Source organism: Lolium perenne, chromosome 3 (assembly GCF_019359855.2).
Source record: "Lolium perenne isolate Kyuss_39 chromosome 3, Kyuss_2.0, whole genome shotgun sequence".
Classification (NCBI taxonomy): domain Eukaryota; kingdom Viridiplantae; phylum Streptophyta; class Magnoliopsida; order Poales; family Poaceae; genus Lolium; species Lolium perenne.
In genome coordinates this window covers 64004795-64012833 of record NC_067246.2, presented here as the reverse complement: position 1 = coordinate 64012833, position 8039 = coordinate 64004795, and the positions used below count along the sequence as shown (strand labels likewise).

The 8039-nt window shown below is 39.4% G+C and overlaps 1 long non-coding RNA gene across 1 annotated transcript; it reads left to right on the top strand.

Annotated features, from left to right (window-relative positions):
• The first annotated feature begins 323 nt into the window (after nucleotides 1-323).
• On the top strand, nucleotides 324-2372 carry LOC127341678 (uncharacterized). Its single transcript, XR_011754962.1, has 2 exons — nucleotides 324-1221; nucleotides 1978-2372. It is a non-coding gene; the product is annotated as an uncharacterized lncRNA (long non-coding RNA).
• Nucleotides 2373-8039: the final 5667 nt, after the last annotated feature.

Sequence of the window (8039 nt, the reverse complement as noted above, 5' to 3'; positions counted from 1 at the left end):
CATATAATGGTGTCCTGGGGAGTTTCAGCTGTATTTATATGATGACAAACATTATGTCATCAATCTTATTGGTTAATCGCTTGACACAATGGCTGACTGAGGTAGTTCCAAACATTCTGTAGCCTGGGTAAACAGATTGTGCATCTACTCTGTTGAGTGGAAAACTAAATGAATTGTATTAAAGGAAATGCTATTTCCCAAAGTAGGCATAAACATGCACTGTTTGTGTTACAGTGTTAGCAGTTCCTATCAATCGAAAGTCTGGTATCCCGTAATAAGAACTAGGAAGTTGGCGGCGCGCCGGCACGGCGCGCTCTTTAGGTAATTGCAGTGCAATCAGGACATGCAGACCTAATAAAAACTCAGTAAAATTGTTGGTGATGAAACTTGGAAGGGCTGCTACGGTATAATTGATGCAGTGGATGCAGAGGACGAAGCGTCGATGGTTAATTTTTGTTAATTCCTATTAGTCTGAAATATGAATCCTAGCTCGTATGGAAGTGGCACTACAGACAGTCTGACAGAAGGGTACCACTTCAGATTCAGAATACTACTGAGCTATTCTCACAAGTCCCAGCGCAAGGCGCTTGCGGCCGAAACCCGACAGGCCTACCGCCCTGCCGAATCAGTCCACACTCCTCCCTCCCAGTCTCTCTTTCGCATCACTACACCCACCTGAGCGTTCCCTTCTCTACCTCCCCGCCGATGCGGTCTTCTCCTACCGTCGACGATGCTCCGTGCCCCTCCCCCTCTGGATTCTCGATTTGTCCTGATACTAACTCGAGTTAGCAATTTCTTTCCGATTTTTGTCAATTTCTCGCATGCAAGTAAGGGGATAATCCAGAAGCGAAGAGCTATCTCCCGGAGGGGCGGCCGCTTTGGCCCAGGCGGTTGTGCTGCTGGCCTTGGGCCGGCTGCTTGTTCCTGCGTGTGCGTAGCTACGCGACCGTGGCGGTGGTTGGCGCTGCGGGGCGCGGTAGGCGAGGGTGTGTGCGCGCGGCGATGCTCGTGGTGGGCGTGCGGCGATGCGCGTGGTGATGGACGATGTTGCCAGATGGACGGAGGCACGCGGCCTGGGCGCTGCTGAGCCGCTGCGCGCATGGGCGGAGGATGTGGCTGATGGGAACATTCGCGCCAGAAGGAGGTGCCGCCAGGCCCCCAGAGCCGTCGGCGCCGGCCAGGCTCGACCCCATGGTCCTGACATGGTTGGAGCAAGCGCAGGTTTCCTCCTCCTCATGTACAGTTCCCCTCTTATTACAGATTTACATGGAAAGTATCAGTTTTGGTTAATTCCTGTTATATTTTGGTTAAAGATTGCAAATGCTTTTGAGTTTTGTCCTGGTGATGACTTTTCTCTCACATATACTGATGATGATACGGACGTCGTGATGCTGGACGATATGTGACTCTGCTATTATTCACAAGCTGAACCAGCTTATTGAATATAAAGCAACTGATGAAATGTGTGCATGATTCCCAATCACGGCAGAAAAACGCTTCAACCAAATCTGTAACGTAGCTTTGTAGTTCACATGTGAGGACAACCAAATAGTTTAAGTTCTCTTACATCATCTGAACTAACTTCAGTAAACGAATCTTTTGTACATTGAAAAAGAAGCATCTGCGACAGATGGTGCAGATCTATCTTTAGTAACTACCAAGATGTATGTTATTTTGGTTCTCTGCGCGAAGGTTCGATGCTAGCCGCTAAGCCGATATATAGATATATAGAAGAGCCAACAAAGATACCAGTGGTTGAGTACATCAGATCACTAAAGAGACTGTGGTACCAGCTAGATGAGTTGCAGACACCTTAGAGAATAGCATTGTAAAATAACATCTTAGACCCATTATAATTATAGTAAAAAAGTAGTTGTCATCAGTTGCACTCTTGTAGTACTGTTTTAGACAGTTATTTTTCTTAGTTGACTCAGTAGCTGGCTCCTGATTTTTTCTCTTCTTTGCCTGCTGTTTTAGAACTTGTGGCGGCCTGCAGTGAGAGGCCTAAGGTGAATTGTGAGGAGAAAAGAGGAATCTCCATTTCGGCCAAATTCTGGGACAGGGTTGGCCAGTCTCGCACCGAGCCAGACAGTGCCACCGCTGGCTGGAGCGGGTTCAATCTGGAGTTGTGCTGGCTGGGCCTGGGAGAGCTGCTGCAAGCTGTTAGAGTTTACTTAGCGTTAGAGTTAAGCTAACAAGCAGTTAGCTTTGTCATTAAGCTAACTACCTTGTAGTTAACATGTAGCGTTGTCCAAACGCCAATCACGTCTGTTCACAACAGACACTACCTTGTAAACCGCCATTGAGGCGCCTGTACAGGGGCTATATATAGCCCAACAATCAATCAATAGAATCACCTTTTTTGGATTCAATCTTTTATTCTCAAACACGTTATCAGCACTGACTCTACCGAGAGCAACACGCTAGATTGAGAATAGGGACGAAAGAAATACCGGCGACGAAGCTTAACCGTCTCCGCCGGCGTCCTCATCACCGGCCCTGCGTCGGCTCGCACCGACGTAGGCCCTCGCGGCGTCCCGCGCCCGCGGCAGCAGCCCTCGATCCTGCCCCCACGAGCGCAGAGGCGACGCCGGCCCCGGTGCCAGTCCTCCTGAGACGGCAGTGGCCCAAGGCCGGCTCCTCGCGGTGGCGTGGTAGCCTAGGCGCGGCGAAGGTGACGACCGACGACGGCCCCTGCGTGTGCGACTTTACGCGTGGCTCCCGGCGTCGCGGTGGCGGCCCACGTGATCCGGCCACCAGCCACGCCGGCGACGGCCTCTGGCGACGCGACGCGTCGTCGTCCTCCAGGCGGCGAGACAAATCGACCTGACGGAGTCTGCCCGTCGCTCTTCTTCTCCTCAATCGACCGCACGACGGTAACCTGGGCGAGCGAAGTTGATTGGAAGTGATACAAATCCATCGATTCGTATCTACTCCGTAGACAGGAAGATAGGGATTCTTATCTCTTTGCTGTATTGCAATTTAGCCCCTTCCATACTGCGTTTTTAAATGAGCCATCAGACTCGTTAGACATAGCTACCGAGTCTCCAGACTTGATATTCGTAGCACATGGTTATTGTTATTTGCATTTTAAATCAATTTTTTTCTTTAGAGAAAATATTCACAGCAGAAGGTCAGGGTATTTTTTTTAAAATTTTTTTTTGCATAAGAAATAATAAGGATGCACAATTTTACATCATGTAAAATTACCATATGAGGTCATCACGTCTTCACGCACAAGTATATATACTTGTCATGCATCCCATACTATATTTCTCAGTAAGTCATGTTACATATTTGCCTTTAGCATTCTTTGTAACATGTAATTCTGGTTAAAACTTTATTTGCAATTGAAAAAAAATGACATGCAAATATCTCATTAAAATTTGAGATGAAATTGCCAACATAATATGTGATTATGTTAAATTTTGTTGTGAATCACAAGATAATGACATTGATTGTGAAAATTGCGGATTTTCAATTATTTGTCAGAGTATAACACAAGGTAGTAGGATAAGATGTCTACTGACATGTTGGAATTTGATTCCTACTACCGAGATATGTACTCCATAAATATGAATTTGAGATCAACAGACACATATATGGCATAGAAGCATCAGCTTAATATTCAAATTGTTCCTCTAGAGCATTTTTTTTTGTTTACCAAATATATTTTACTATCATAGTAAAATGAATCCATGCATGGTTATTTCATGCTTCTATTACATTGGTGCAACATAAATTATGGAGCCCATCATGAAATACTATTGTAGTATCTCATGTCTATCAAGACAAAATCCATCATACATGACACTGATTGACTTTATCACAAAACTACTATAGGTTCTCCATTACACGGTGATAATTATATTCACCATAAATAACCAATGTCAAAATACATATCTATGTATTGGCAATAAATTTAACATCTCCCATCTCTTTGGGTAAGAAGTCCAAATAATTGATAGAAGTATCATTTAATATCTCAATATTGAATGTCTACTCCATGATCATTAATGAATTAACTTGACCATTAATATATGCTCATTCTGAGCATTTTTCACCACTTTCAATTTACTATCACAGTAAATGAGTAGCATGATCATCTCTTGGACATGCCTAGCATTTCCATTAGTGGAGTTCACTAAACTCACATTACATGAGAGAAATTGAATACATGTCGATTTCTCCATAAATCTCCAGCAAGGAGATATATGATGCATAAACACAATGCTAATAGTATCTCAAACACTTTTGAGTACTTCTAGTACATTGTAGTTTTTTTTCTGGTGTCTACGGAATAAACTCCAGGTTGATTGTTTGTGATATAAAAATTTGATTCAAACCTCAAAATCACTTTACTTATTCTTTTGATGATAATTCAATAAATTATCGTATTTATTTCAGGTTAATAACATATCTTATCTTCTTATGAAGACTCATGTGATACACCCTATGGGTGATATACCAATACCTGGAATTCATATTAGTACTCAAAATACTAAGAATCTCAATGGTCACGAAAAGAACCATGAGAAATCACTATGAAGTGGAGGTAAAATGACATGAATCAGAGTAGACATAATCTGGATGCGAATTGTACTTATAATCTTCATCAGAAAGATAACATAAGTCCACTCCGGTAGGAGATACACTCCTTCACAATATCAATTATTTTGATGAACACCAGAAAATAATTTGAATGCGAATTTTACTTATAATCTTCATCAGAAAGATAACATAAGTCCACTCCATTTTGTCACATGACAATCCAATTATCTCACTTAGCCAATAATCATACTACTAAATGTGGTATGTTGTCCATTAATATCACGTTTCTCAGACATGACATCGTTGTATGAACTAAATTCATACTAAACTTTGTTGCAAACACAGTAATTTTTCGGATCTTGATGAATTTAAGGTTTTTCATAATCTCCTTGGTCACGCATTATAGTGATAATGTGAAAATTAGTGAAAATTTTGTTAATCACAACTTACAAGTTAAAAAATTCTCAAATCATCAGATTTTATGAGCACCTAATGTGCCATGAGAATTTTTTCTAAGTCTCTCACGCTCCACTCAAATTACTTGAACTTATTCAAGAAGATACATGTTGACCATTCAACAGCTATCTGGGTCATATAAGTATTTCATGGCATTAATAGACACATCTAGTGGATGGTCTTACGTGGGTCTTTCATCTCCACAAATCCATGATTTTACTAAATTAATTGCTAAAATTATCAAATTAAGAGCAAAATATTATAACATATTGGTTAAACCAATATTAATATTGATTTGATGAGCATTTGTGATTTTACTAAGTACCTGCGTGTACAAACCCAGAATAGCGCAACTAAATTCTTTGTCAAAAGAATCAAACTAATTAAAGGACCACTGCAACAAAATTTTGATATACCAACATATTGTTGGAGACATACGATCTTACACGCCGTAGATCTAATCTAGATCACTACAGTTGCTTATCATACTGCTTCCCCTTGCAGTAAGTACGTGGAAATCAAACAAGTATTTCCCATCTGCGAGCGGTTATATACCGGTATCACCACCCCAACGTACATCATGGGCCCTCACATCAATTTTGGATCTATGTGATAAATAACTGAGGTATAATTGTTTATCCGTCAAATACCTCAAGACCCTAACAAGGGAGTTATTGATAGCCCGTACGCTGATTGCATTTGCAATAAGGACATTTTTCGGCATTAGGGGAAGATTAGTACCACAAAGAATGCCGATAAATAAGTATAAATGTCATAGACTTTCAGTCCTTATTTTCACGTACTTAAAAATCTGAACGATAAGTTCAATCATAAATTTGCAACACATTGCAAATCTGCCACATACATTTACTCGTGATAAATATGTCACAAAATCATATTATGCATGCAACTTATGTGCCAAAAGAGTGAAGGTACCTAATATAACCACTTTCCTCCGAAATGAGAGCAAAAGGGGGAGAAAATTGGCCAATATAAATTCTCACATGCTTCCGCGGAGTAGAGGAAATTATATCCTCAACAAGTAAATGTAGTTCAACCTCAAGTTGAATAACACATAGTGGATGCTCATCATCTAAACCCAGCACAAATGTGCACATAATTTCAAGTGTTGGGACATCGAAACACCTTGACTCCATTGTTATGGGAAATCATGAGGAGTTCAAATATTTTAATCAAATTTCCACTAATCTTATTGATTCAACAAAATCATACAACAAAGACTACATTTTGTCGACAAATATTTATTCTTAAAATTGCTAAAACCTTTAGGGCCCTGAACCAAAGTCCATGGCAGAGTGCCTAATGCACTCATATGTTGGTTCAACTAGAAGGAGGCAATTGAATAAGAATAGCACTCGCTCATCAAGAGAGGTATTTACCATCGAAATACCTAATCCTCATAAGCACCTTCCCCCTGGAAGACAAATGACTTTTGTTAAAAAAAACAATGAGGTGGTGAAAAAGCGAGACTTGTAGCACAAGGGTTTACGCAGAGACCTGACATCAATTATATATGGTGTAACATACCCTATTGGTATAAGTGGAATTTCGTTTCGATACTAATATTATTGGCAATTATGAATAAACTATCCATGTAGCTGATGGATGTAGTGATTACATAATCATATGGGTCACTCAATTTGGATATCTATATTAAAGTCCTTAAGACTTATAAATCCAAATCCAAAATTAAATCGCAACATATGTGTAATAATACAAAAGTCACTCTATGACTTAAAATAGTCAAACACAAATTGTGTGGTACAATTGACTATAAGAGCTCCTTCTTATAAAGGATTACTCGTACAATGATGATTGCTTATAGGTAGTCATAAACAAAATCCCTAATTGGATTCTACATGACCTTTGTATATATCAATGCTTTTATCATCAAAGTTTATAATATACATGGAAGGTCCTTGCAATCATATCAAGACGGAGATTTGGATTGAACCAAGTATTAACCAAGTTTATAACTTGAGTATATTCTTTCGGAATACATATCTATCAGTCTTTACATGTCCATAAATTTTTGGAGAAATTAAATATGGATAAATCAAATCAAAGATACATATGGTCACACTATCCCTAACAGAGATACAAATTCATTCATACATTGTAGTAGTGATGAAGTGATATAGGACTTCTTGTTCCATATCTCAATACAAACTACATCATAAATGTGAATATTTTGTTGTCAACTTCTTTAAAGTGCAAGCCCCAACTAAAACATTGGTGTAAGTAATATCCTCCGATATATTTAAGGCTCAAACGATCTTGATTAATTCCCTTAGGAATATCAAGATTTGACCATCGTGTAATCTACATTGGCTATAATTATCGATCCCGAAAATGCCATATCATAGACTGAATTCAATGAAAGAGCCTTCTAACTAAGAGAACAAAATAGGCTCGACTGACCACATTCAAGATCATGTGGTTAAGATTCAACAGAATCACCCCACCATTATCTATCTGATAATACCACTTGTATTGCTAAAATGCATATGGGTTAAATTAATATTTTTCAAACTTGGGAGATAAACACTTTGCAAACATATCATGTGAAAATCTAATAGATTTATTTACAGTGTTTTACTAATTCCCATACTCATGAATTTAAGTTCATGGATTGGTGTGAGACAACTTTTAGATTTGCAAAGTTCAGGGGGAGTAAAACTCCCAAATTATAACCCGGTGATGATCATTAGATCATATATATTGTACTCTTTTTCCCTTAGTGAGTTTTCCTAATGGTTTCTCATAAAAGGTTTTTAATGAGACAATATAAATACAAGTGTCTAGATATGCCACATTGCTTTCTCCTTGTTTTTTCCCCATTGGGTTTTAAAGGAGTTTTCCGTGGCACATCATATTACACTCTTTGCAATATTTACACAAGATATATGCCGTACCTCCTATTTTCCCCGCTGGGGTTTTTAAAGGAAGTACAAAAGGCATATTTATTATTCTCCAAACTCATTCGTGAGGTTTTTCCCTTCTCTAAGGTT